Source organism: Babylonia areolata, chromosome 31 (assembly GCF_041734735.1).
Source record: "Babylonia areolata isolate BAREFJ2019XMU chromosome 31, ASM4173473v1, whole genome shotgun sequence".
NCBI lineage: Eukaryota > Metazoa > Mollusca > Gastropoda > Neogastropoda > Buccinidae > Babylonia > Babylonia areolata.
In genome coordinates this window covers 28,657,904-28,667,307 of record NC_134906.1, presented here as the reverse complement: position 1 = coordinate 28,667,307, position 9,404 = coordinate 28,657,904, and the positions used below count along the sequence as shown (strand labels likewise).

The following is a 9,404-nucleotide window of genomic DNA, read 5'->3' as shown; positions in this document are numbered from 1 at the left end:
AGACAGAGTCTTTACAGCGTCACACAACAAAGACAAGGACAAAGTCTTTACGGCGTCACACAACAAAGACAAAGACAGACAGAGTCTTTACAGCGTCACACAACAAAGACAAAGACAAGGACAGACAGAGTCTTTACAGCGTCACACAACAAAGACAAAGGACAGACAGAGTCTTTACAGCGTCACACAACAAAGACAAGGACAAAGTCTTTACGGCGTCACACAACAAAGACAAGGACAGACAGAGTCTTTACAGCGTCACACAACAAAGACAAAGACAGACAGAGTCTTTACAGCGTCACACAACAAAGACAAAGGACAAAGTCTTTACAGCGTCACACAACAAAGACAAGGACAGACAGAGTCTTTACGGCGTCACACAACAAAGACAAGGACAGACAGAGTGTTTACAGCGTCACACAACAAAGACTAGGACAGACAGAGTCTTTACAGCGTCACACAACAAAAACAAGGACAAAGTCTTTACGGCGTCACACAAAAAAGACAAGGACAAAGTCTTTACGGCGTCACACAGCAAAGACAAAGACAAAGGACAGACAGAGTCTTTACAGCGTCACACAACAAAGACAAAGACAGACAGAGTCTTTACAGCGTCACACAACAAAAACAAGGACTGACAGAGTCTTTACAGCGTCACACAACAAAGACAAGGACAGACAGAGTCTTTACAGCGTCACACAACAAAGACAAAGACAGACAGAGTCTTTACAGCGTCACACAACAAAGACAAAGACAGACAGAGTCTTTACAGCGTCACACAACAAAGACAAGGACAAAGTCTTTACGGTGTCACACAACAAAGACAAGGACAGACAGAGTCTTTACAGCGTCACACAACAAAAATAAGGGACAGACAGAGTCTTTACAGCGTCAGACAACAAAGACAAAGACAGACAGAGTCTTTACAGCGTCAGACAACAAAGACAAGGACTGACAGAGTCTTTACAGCGTCAGACAACAAAGACAAGGACTGACAGAGTCTTTACAGCGTCACACAACAAAGACAAAGAAAGGACAAAGTCTTTACGGCGTCACACAACAAAGACAAGGACAGACAGAGTCTTTACAGCGTCACACAACAAAGACAAGGGACAGACAAAGAGATCTGATGCCACCTTTGTCCAGCAACAAAGCAAACAACGAAGCAAGCTAACAAAGCCCCAGGAAGCTTCTTACTGACTCACGTGCTTGGACTTGTCTGGGATGTTCCTGGTGCATCAGGTTGAAGAGGCGGCAGCCGTAGCACGGCGCGTGGAAATCGGCCTCCAGCTGCCCCACGTGCACCAATAGAATCGCGCCCAGCAGCAAGTAGGTCAAGGTCATCCCTGTCGCTCCGCTCACCGAAGTCTTCATGTTGAACTTTTTCGGGGATTTCCTTCTTTCAGCAAAGAATCACTTCTTTCGAAACACTTTTTTTCTTTCTTTCTTTCTTTTTTTCAGCGGGTGATGAGAGTCACAGGCATTGTACTTGCAGTTTCACATGTAGATCCATAGAAAATGATGCCACAAACGACACCACTGTTTCTCTGCAAGCAATAACATGTTTCACAATAACAGTTAAAAAAAAGAAAAAAGAAAAAAAAGGTCCGCATTCAAAGTTACATTTAAATGATATCCTCTTCCTGTTGAACACAGTTTTGAAAAGCAACCACAGAAAAAAAAAAAGTTCCAAAAACACCGAAGAAGAAGAAGAAGAAAAAAAAAATCCACACAAACAAAAAAATTGCAGCTAGAAAACCTTCCTCCTCCTCCTTCTTCTACATTCTCCAACTATCAATCCACAGGAGCGGAATAGTTAAAGGAAGGAACAAAATGGAGACAAACTTCGAGAGCGATTCGTAACGCTTTTCTTCCACTGACAAAAAGGAGAAGAAGAAGAAGAAGACTGTGAAGAAAAAAAAGATGTAACACGTCAAGTTTTCATTCCCCTCCACACACACACACATACACTCAACACAGGCGAAGGGCCGATGTCAATTCCAACTTTTAATTACTCCACCCTAAGGTGTGTGGGTGTGCAGTCACATTGTTATCTCCATTCACATCTTTAACTGTCTTTTTCGTTCTTGTTTTGTTGTTGTTGTTGGGGTTTTGTTTTTTTTTTTTGCCCAAGCCGAGACAAGATCACTCATGCATGGTCAGTCATAACATCAGTCTGTTGATTGAGAAGTCCGGTTGAGGGTGTGAGGGGGTTGGGGTGGGGGGTGGGGGGGATGTGGGGGAGTGGGGAGGAGGGGTGTGTGGGGGCGGGGGGGGGGGGGGAATTTTATGGCTGTTGACAACAGTCCTTGATGTACTGGCGACAAACAATGGTGATGGAGAGAGAAGACCATGAACCATGGATCGCTCTGACTGTCTCAGTCGTCCAACGACGCTGCAACATCTAGAAATAACGCAAAAATAGATAAATCAATCAATAAATAAATAAATTTAAAAAATAGAAATAACGCAAAATACACAGCAAAAGAGGTAAACTTTTATATAATATATATATATATATAATATATATATATATATATATATAAATGTACTTATTTATCTGTTCATCTGTCTATTTTTGTATTCATTTATTTATGCATTTGTTGTTGTTGTTGGCTTTTTTGTTGTTGTTGTTAGTTTGTTTATTTGTTTATTTATTTTTCGCTACTACTACGACATCCACTAAAAACGAACAAGAGCACGGTATGCTTTTCCTTCTTCCTTTTTTGTTTTTTATTTTGTTGTTTTTTTTCCTTTTGTTTGGTTTTGCTTTTTGTTGGGGAATAACAAACAAATCTCGTCGCGTGGGCTGTCAATATATTCACACCAGTACAACAACACCACAGTAAGCTCTGTTTTTTCTTTTCTTTCTTAAGTTGAGGAATCCAAAAGAAATCCTGTTGTTGACAGCGTTGTCAGTGCATTCACATCACAACAGCAACAGCACAATAAGAGTTTTGAAGGGTTTTCTTTCTTTAGCTGTAGAATCCAAAACTAAATCCTGTCGTCGAAATGGATGTCAATGTATCTACACAACCACAACAACACGTTTTTGTTGTTTTTGTTGTTGTTGTTGTTGTTTTATGTCGAAGAATCCAAAACAAATCTTTTCTAAGCGAGGGTTGTCAATATATTCACCCAACTACAACAACAGAACAGAGTGGTTTTTCTTTCTTCTTCTTAAGTTGAGGAATCCAAAACAAATCTTCCATAGCAAGGGTTGTCAGTATATACACACAGCTTCAACAGTAGAACAGTAAGTGCTTTTTCTGCTTCTTCTTAAGTTGAGGAATCTAAAACAAATCTTTTCGTAGCAAGGGTTGTCAATATATACATACAACTTCAACAACAGAACAGTAAGTGCTTTTTCTTCTTCTTCTTAAGTTGAGGAATCTAAAACAAATCTTTCCACAGCAAGGGTTGTCAGTATATACATACAACTTCAACAGTAGAACACTAAGTGCTTTTTCTTCTTCTTCTTAAGTTGAGGAATCTAAAACAAATCTTTTCGTATCAAGGGTTGTCAGTATATACACACAATTTCAACAACAGAACAGTAAGTTCTTTTTCTTCTTCTTCTTCTTAAGTTGAGGAATGTAAAACAAATCTTTTCGTAGCAAGGGTTGTCAATATATACATACAACTTCAACAACAGAACAGTAAGTGTTTTTTCTTCTTCTTAATCCGAAACGAATCCTTTCGTCGAAACGGTTGTCAAATTTGTCACTGAACCACAACAGCACAATTTGTTTTGTTTGTTTGTTTGTTTGTTTTTTAGTTGAGGAATCGTGAACAAATGTCTTCAAAACGGTTGTCGATATATTCACAGAACGTCAGTAGCACAGTTTTTTTGTTGTTGATTTTTTTTTTAGTTGAGGAATTCCAAACAAATCACTGTCGTGGAAAGAACTGTTGTTGACACATTCATCACACAAAAGATTTGTCCGGTGCCGTAATATTTATTTATTTATTTATTTATTTATTTATTTATCTATTTATCTATCTATTGCATTCTCATCTGTTTGAATTCATTTCTTTTCTTTTCTTTCTTCTTTTCTTTTCGGTCATCCACCAACACTGCCTACCCCCGAACAGAAGCGGGCTGTGAAGTGAATAATGTCTTCGCCAAGTTTTTCCTTCCTCTCTTTACTTCTTTTCTTTCTGTTTCATTTTTGTCCTCGTCAAGTTTGTTTTTCTTTCTTTTCCTTTCTTTCTCTAGTCCTTACTTTCCTCCTTTCTCTCTGTTTCGTTTTCTTGTCTTTTTCTGTTCTTCTTTTCTTTCTGCTTTGAAAAAGAGACAGGGGGAAACAAGACCTCGCCCGTTCTTATTGTTTCCTTATCACTCTATGTGTCCCCCCCCCTCGCTCTCTCTCTCTCTCTGGGCCTGTCTTCGCTGTGGTTACTCCTCTCTGTCCCTCTCTCCCTGTCTCTCTCTCTCTCTCTCTCTCTCTAAGACACGTTCTTGTTCCCAGAGAACAAGCAGGAGGAGGAGAAGGAGCAGAAGGAGGAGAAGAAGGAGAAGGAGGAACGGCTAACGTCTTATGACGGATGCGTCGAACAGCTTCTCCAAAGCCCAGACGAGCCCGGCCATTGCTGCGGGTGCATTGTGGGAAGAAAAGTAAGGAAGCAACAGGCAAGCAGCTTCCGTTTCCTGGCGCTGTCGCTGACGAAAGAGGAAGCGGCGGGCAGGAAGGTGGAGGTGGGAGTGAGTGATGGAGCGGGGCTGAAATTTTACGGGCTGACGAACACAAGTCTGCTCTTCTGCTTTCTCGTGGCTTCCTCTTCCTCTTCCTCCACTGCTGTTACTGCTGCTGTTACTGCTGCTGCTGCTGCTGCTGCTGTAACAGAGGAAAGCAGGAATGAGACGGACTAGGTGTGTGTGTGTGGGGGTGGGGGGGGTGGATGGGGGTGGGTGGTTAGTACTTAAGAGGGATGGGATGGGATGGGGTGGGGGGAGGGGAGAGACGTAATAGAGGAAGCGACGGGAGGGAGAGAGGGAGGAAGAAAGGACGGAAGGAAGGGAAAAATAGAGGAAGCGAAGGGAATGAAGGAAGCAAGGAAGGGAGGGAGGGAGGAAGGGGGGAGGGAAGGTAGGAAGGAAGGGAGGGAGGAAAGAAGGAAGGAAGGAAGAAATAGACAAAGGAGGGAAGAAAGGGAGGAAGGAAGGAAGAAAGAAAGGAAGGAAGAAAGAAAGGAAGAAAGAAAGAAAGAAAGGAAGGAAGGAAGGACGAACAGAGGAGGGAGGATGCATGATGGGTGAGGGAGTTAGAAGGGATGGGTTGTGGTGGGGGGGTAGGGTAGGGGCGTGGTGGGTGAGGGAGTTAGAAGGGATGGGTTGTGGTGGGGGGGGCAGGGTAGGGGCGTGGTGGGTGAGGGAGTTAGAAGGGATGGGTTGTGGTGGGGGGGCAGGGTAGGGGCGTGGTGGGTGAGGGAGTTAGAAGGGATGGGTTGTGGTGGGGGGGCAGGGTGGGGGCGTGGTAGGTGAGGGAGTTAGAAGGGATGGGTTGTGGTGGGGGGGCAGGGTAGGGGCGTGGTAGGTGAGGGAGTTAGAAGGGATGGGTTGTGGTGGGGGGGTAGGGTAGGGGCGTGGTGGGTGAGGGAGTTAGAAGGGATGGGTTGTGGTGGGGGGGCAGGGTAGGGGCGTGGTGGGTGAGGTGGTTAGAAGGGATGGGTTGTGGTGGGGGGGCAGGGTAGGGGCGTGGTAGGTGAGGGAGTTAGAAGGGATGGGTTGTGGTGGGGGGGTAGGGTAGGGGCGTGGTGGGTGAGGGAGTTAGAAGGGATGGGTTGTGGTGGGGGGGCAGGGTAGGGGCGTGGTGGGTGAGGGAGTTAGAAGGGATGGGTTGTGGTGGGGGGGCAGGGTAGGGGCGTGGTGGGTGAGGTGGTTAGAAGGGATGGGTTGTGGTGGGGGGGGGGTAGGGGCGTGGTGGGTGAGGTGGTTAGAAGGGATGGGTTGTGGTGGGGGGGGCAGGGTAGGGGCGTGGTGGGTGAGGGAGTTAGAAGGGATGGGTTGTGGTGGGGGGTAGGGGTAGGGGCGTGGTGGGTGAGGGGGTTAGAAGGGATGGGTTGTGGTGGGGGGCAGGGTAGGGGCGTGGTGGGTGAGGGAGTTAGAAGGGATGGGTTGTGGTGGGGGGCAGGGTAGGGGCGTGGTGGGTGAGGGAGGTAGAAGGGATGGGTTGTGGTGGGGGGCAGGGTAGGGGCGTGGTGGGTGAGGGAGTTAGAAGGGATGGGTTGTGGTGGGAGGGTAGGGTAGGGGCGTGGTGGGGGGGAAGGAGCTGGACGTTGGAGGGGAGGGTGGTGGGGGTAAGGTGTGGTGGTGGGGTGGTGGGGGTGGGGGAACTGGGGGTAGGCAATTCGGTGACTTTCTCCCCCAACCGCCACCCCTCCACCACCCCCAAACCCCGACACCCAACACCCGAACACCCGGCCTGTCTTCTGGTTCACGGGGCTTTGGTGTCTTCTATCCGTTCCTGTGTCTGTGTGTCTGTCTGTTTGTCTGTTTGTCTGTCGGTCTGTGTTTTCTATCTGCATGTGTCTGTCTCTCTCTGTGTCTCTATAAGAATCACAATTGTTTTTTTTCTATCGTTTAAAATTTCGCAAAATATGTCTTTTGGTTCAAATTCATGACCATGTACTAAAACACAAATTAAAGGATAGATAAGAAACGATATCTATCTATCTATCTGTCTGTCTGCCTATCTATCTATCTATCTAATCTTATCTTATCTATCTATCTATGTATTCACCTCCTAAAACAGAGTAAGGCTGCCTACATGGCGGGCAGTCATACACGTAAAAACCCACTCGTGTTCATACGAGGGAACGTGGGAGTTGCAGCCCACGAACGAAGAAGAAGATGACCTGTCTATTTATCCATCTGACTGTCTGTCTGTCTCTGTCTCTGCCTCTGTCTCTCTGTCTCTCTCGCTCACTCACTCTCTCAATCTCCTCCACCTTTCAGTCTCTCAAAATGGCGTCACTGTGTTCGGACAAACCCATATACGCTATGCAACATCTGCTAGGCAGATGCCTGACCAGCAGCATAACCCAACACGCTCAGTCAGGCCTTGAGTGCATGCTGAGATATTTGTGCACCTATCAGTGTGGATTTCCTGTGTTCCCGTGGCGCAGGGGTTAACTCACTCAGTACGGCCAGTCCTCTCTTCTCCTCTACACAGACCCCTCGGATGTCCAGTGGGTGGCTGAATAACCCAAACCTTTAGCTTCCGTCGTCAGAATTGTGGTATTCTTTGTCAACATTCACCTCTTCAGTATAAAAGCCTTCCGCTTGCAATATTTTGATGATGGTAACTGGGGTGAAACGCTGTTAACGTCGTCTCTTTCGCCGTTCGTATGGAGAGAGTTAAAACCACGAGGCAACGCCGGAGGACAGGAGCGAGTCAGTCAGGGTTCTCACAGGCCCTAGCTCCAGGGTGGAGTGGGGATGGAGAAAGCCGTCAACACTGAGGTCGTGGGTTTGCCTGTAAACCCATAGTGGGGTCAGTGAATCGGCGAGAGCCCAACACTTGCTGAAGGCGTGTGCGAGTGTAGCGTCGCTGCCACATGCGCATTTGATGTCCATGAGGACGTTCCTTCGGCATTGGGTCCTGATCCTGTTCAGGACTCTGAGGTTTGTCCGGGGTATGCGGAGGCGTTCTCTCTTCCCTTTCGTCGGGAGGAAGAGCCACCCGTGTGTTTAGCAACGGGTTCGCATGTGTTCATTCCGCAGTTCGAACGCGGCGGATCGAATCTTGCTTTGTACCTCTGCCTGGGATAGTCCGAGGTCAGTGTGGTTGTCTGTTGAGGTGGCATCTTTTGCAGCTCTGTCTGCCATCTCGTTTCCCCTTATTCCACAGTGGGATGGTATCCACATAAGGGTTAACTCTCTCCATACGAACGGCGAAAGAGACGACGTTAACAGCGTTTCATCCCAATTACCACCATCAAAGTATTGCAAGCGGAAGGCTCTTATATTGAAGAGGTGAATGTTGACAAAGAATACCTCAATTCTGACGACGGAAGCTAAAGGTTGGGTCATTCAGACACCCACTGGACATCCGAGGGGTCTGTGTAGAGGAGAAGAGAGGACTGGCCGTACTGAGTGAGTTAAGTTTGTGCCTTTTTCTATTATCTGGTGGGCCAGATAGAGTATCTCCAATTGCATTTCTTTCCCGTTTTTCCTTCCTCCGCTTGCAAGAGCCTGCAGGGAGGATTTGGAATCAGAAAGTATCGTCACTGCTCATGGTGGCTGGGGCATATCGTTCACAGTGGTGCAGGCCATGTCGGCCTGAGTACAGTGGAGTTTAACGACCTATCGGCTTCACGCCCTTAATAATAATAATAATAATTGTATTTATATAGCGCTGGATCTTGTGCAGAGACAAATCAAAGCGCTTTCGCACCAGTCATTCACACGCATGCATAACTCTAAAACTGTAGAAACTAAAGACAAGGAAGGGCAGGCAAGGGAGGCTATTTTGGGAAGAGGTGGGTTTTAAGGCCAGACTTGAAAGAGCTGAGTGTGGAGACTTGACGAAGCGAAAAAGAAAGTTCATTCCAGTCGCAAGGTCCAAAAACAGAGAAAGGTCAAGTTGTTCGTAGCTGTGGTCTTTTCCATGGGGGTGTGGCGTGGTCAAGGCGTTGGTCCTGTGCTCTTGTTCGAGGAGGGTCCTTGTTGTGTGCTGGCCGCCGGTGATGTCCGTGGTCCGTGCTGTGTCCTGGCTGTGTCCGTGCTGTGTCTTGGCTGTGTCCGTGCTGTGTCCTGGCTGTGTCCGTGCTGTGTCCGTGCTGTGTCCTGGCTGTGTCCGTGCTGTGTCCGTGCTGTGTCCTGGCTGTGTCCGTGCTGTGTCCTGGCTGTGTCCGTGCTGTGTCCGTGCTGTGTCCGTGCTGTGTCCGTGCTGTGTCCGTGCTGTGTCCTGGCTGTGTCCGTGCTGTGTCCGTGCTGTGTCCTGGCTGTGTCCGTGCTGTGTCCGTGCTGTGTCCGTGCTGTGTCCTGGCTGTGTCCGTGCTGTGTCCGTGCTGTGTCCGTGCTGTGTCCGTGCTGTGTCCTGGCTGTGTCCGTGCTGTGTCCTGGCTGTGTCCGTGCTGTGTCCTGGCTGTGTCCGTGCTGTGTCCGTGCTGTGTCCTGGCTGTGTCCGTGCTGTGTCCGTGCTGTGTCCTGGCTGTGTCCGTGCTGTGTCCGTGCTGTGTCCGTGCTGTGTCCTGGCTGTGTCCGTGCTGTGTCCGTGCTGTGTCCGTGCTGTGTCCGTGCTGTGTATTGGCTGTGTTCGGGTGGTGGAGTCCTGATTGTCGGTCCGACTCAGAGTGGATTTCATCCCCAGAATTTTGCCAGAAGACAGTCCTTCCTTTTGTTGCTGTGGGTTCTTTTTTCGGTGCGGCAAAATGCATGCTGCACACGGGACCTGGGT

At 47.7% G+C, this 9,404-nt stretch overlaps 1 protein-coding gene across 2 annotated transcripts in view; it reads right to left on the bottom strand.

Moving 5' to 3' along the window:
* LOC143276247 (CCN family member 2-like) overlaps positions 1–1,344 on the bottom strand; it is a 117,702-nt gene extending 116,358 nt beyond the window's left edge. For both annotated transcript variants that reach the window (XM_076580724.1, XM_076580725.1), the window contains exon 1: positions 1,206–1,344. The gene's annotated coding sequence lies outside the window, so the exon portion shown is untranslated. The remainder of the gene's footprint in view (positions 1–1,205) is intronic.
* Positions 1,345–9,404: the final 8,060 nt, after the last annotated feature.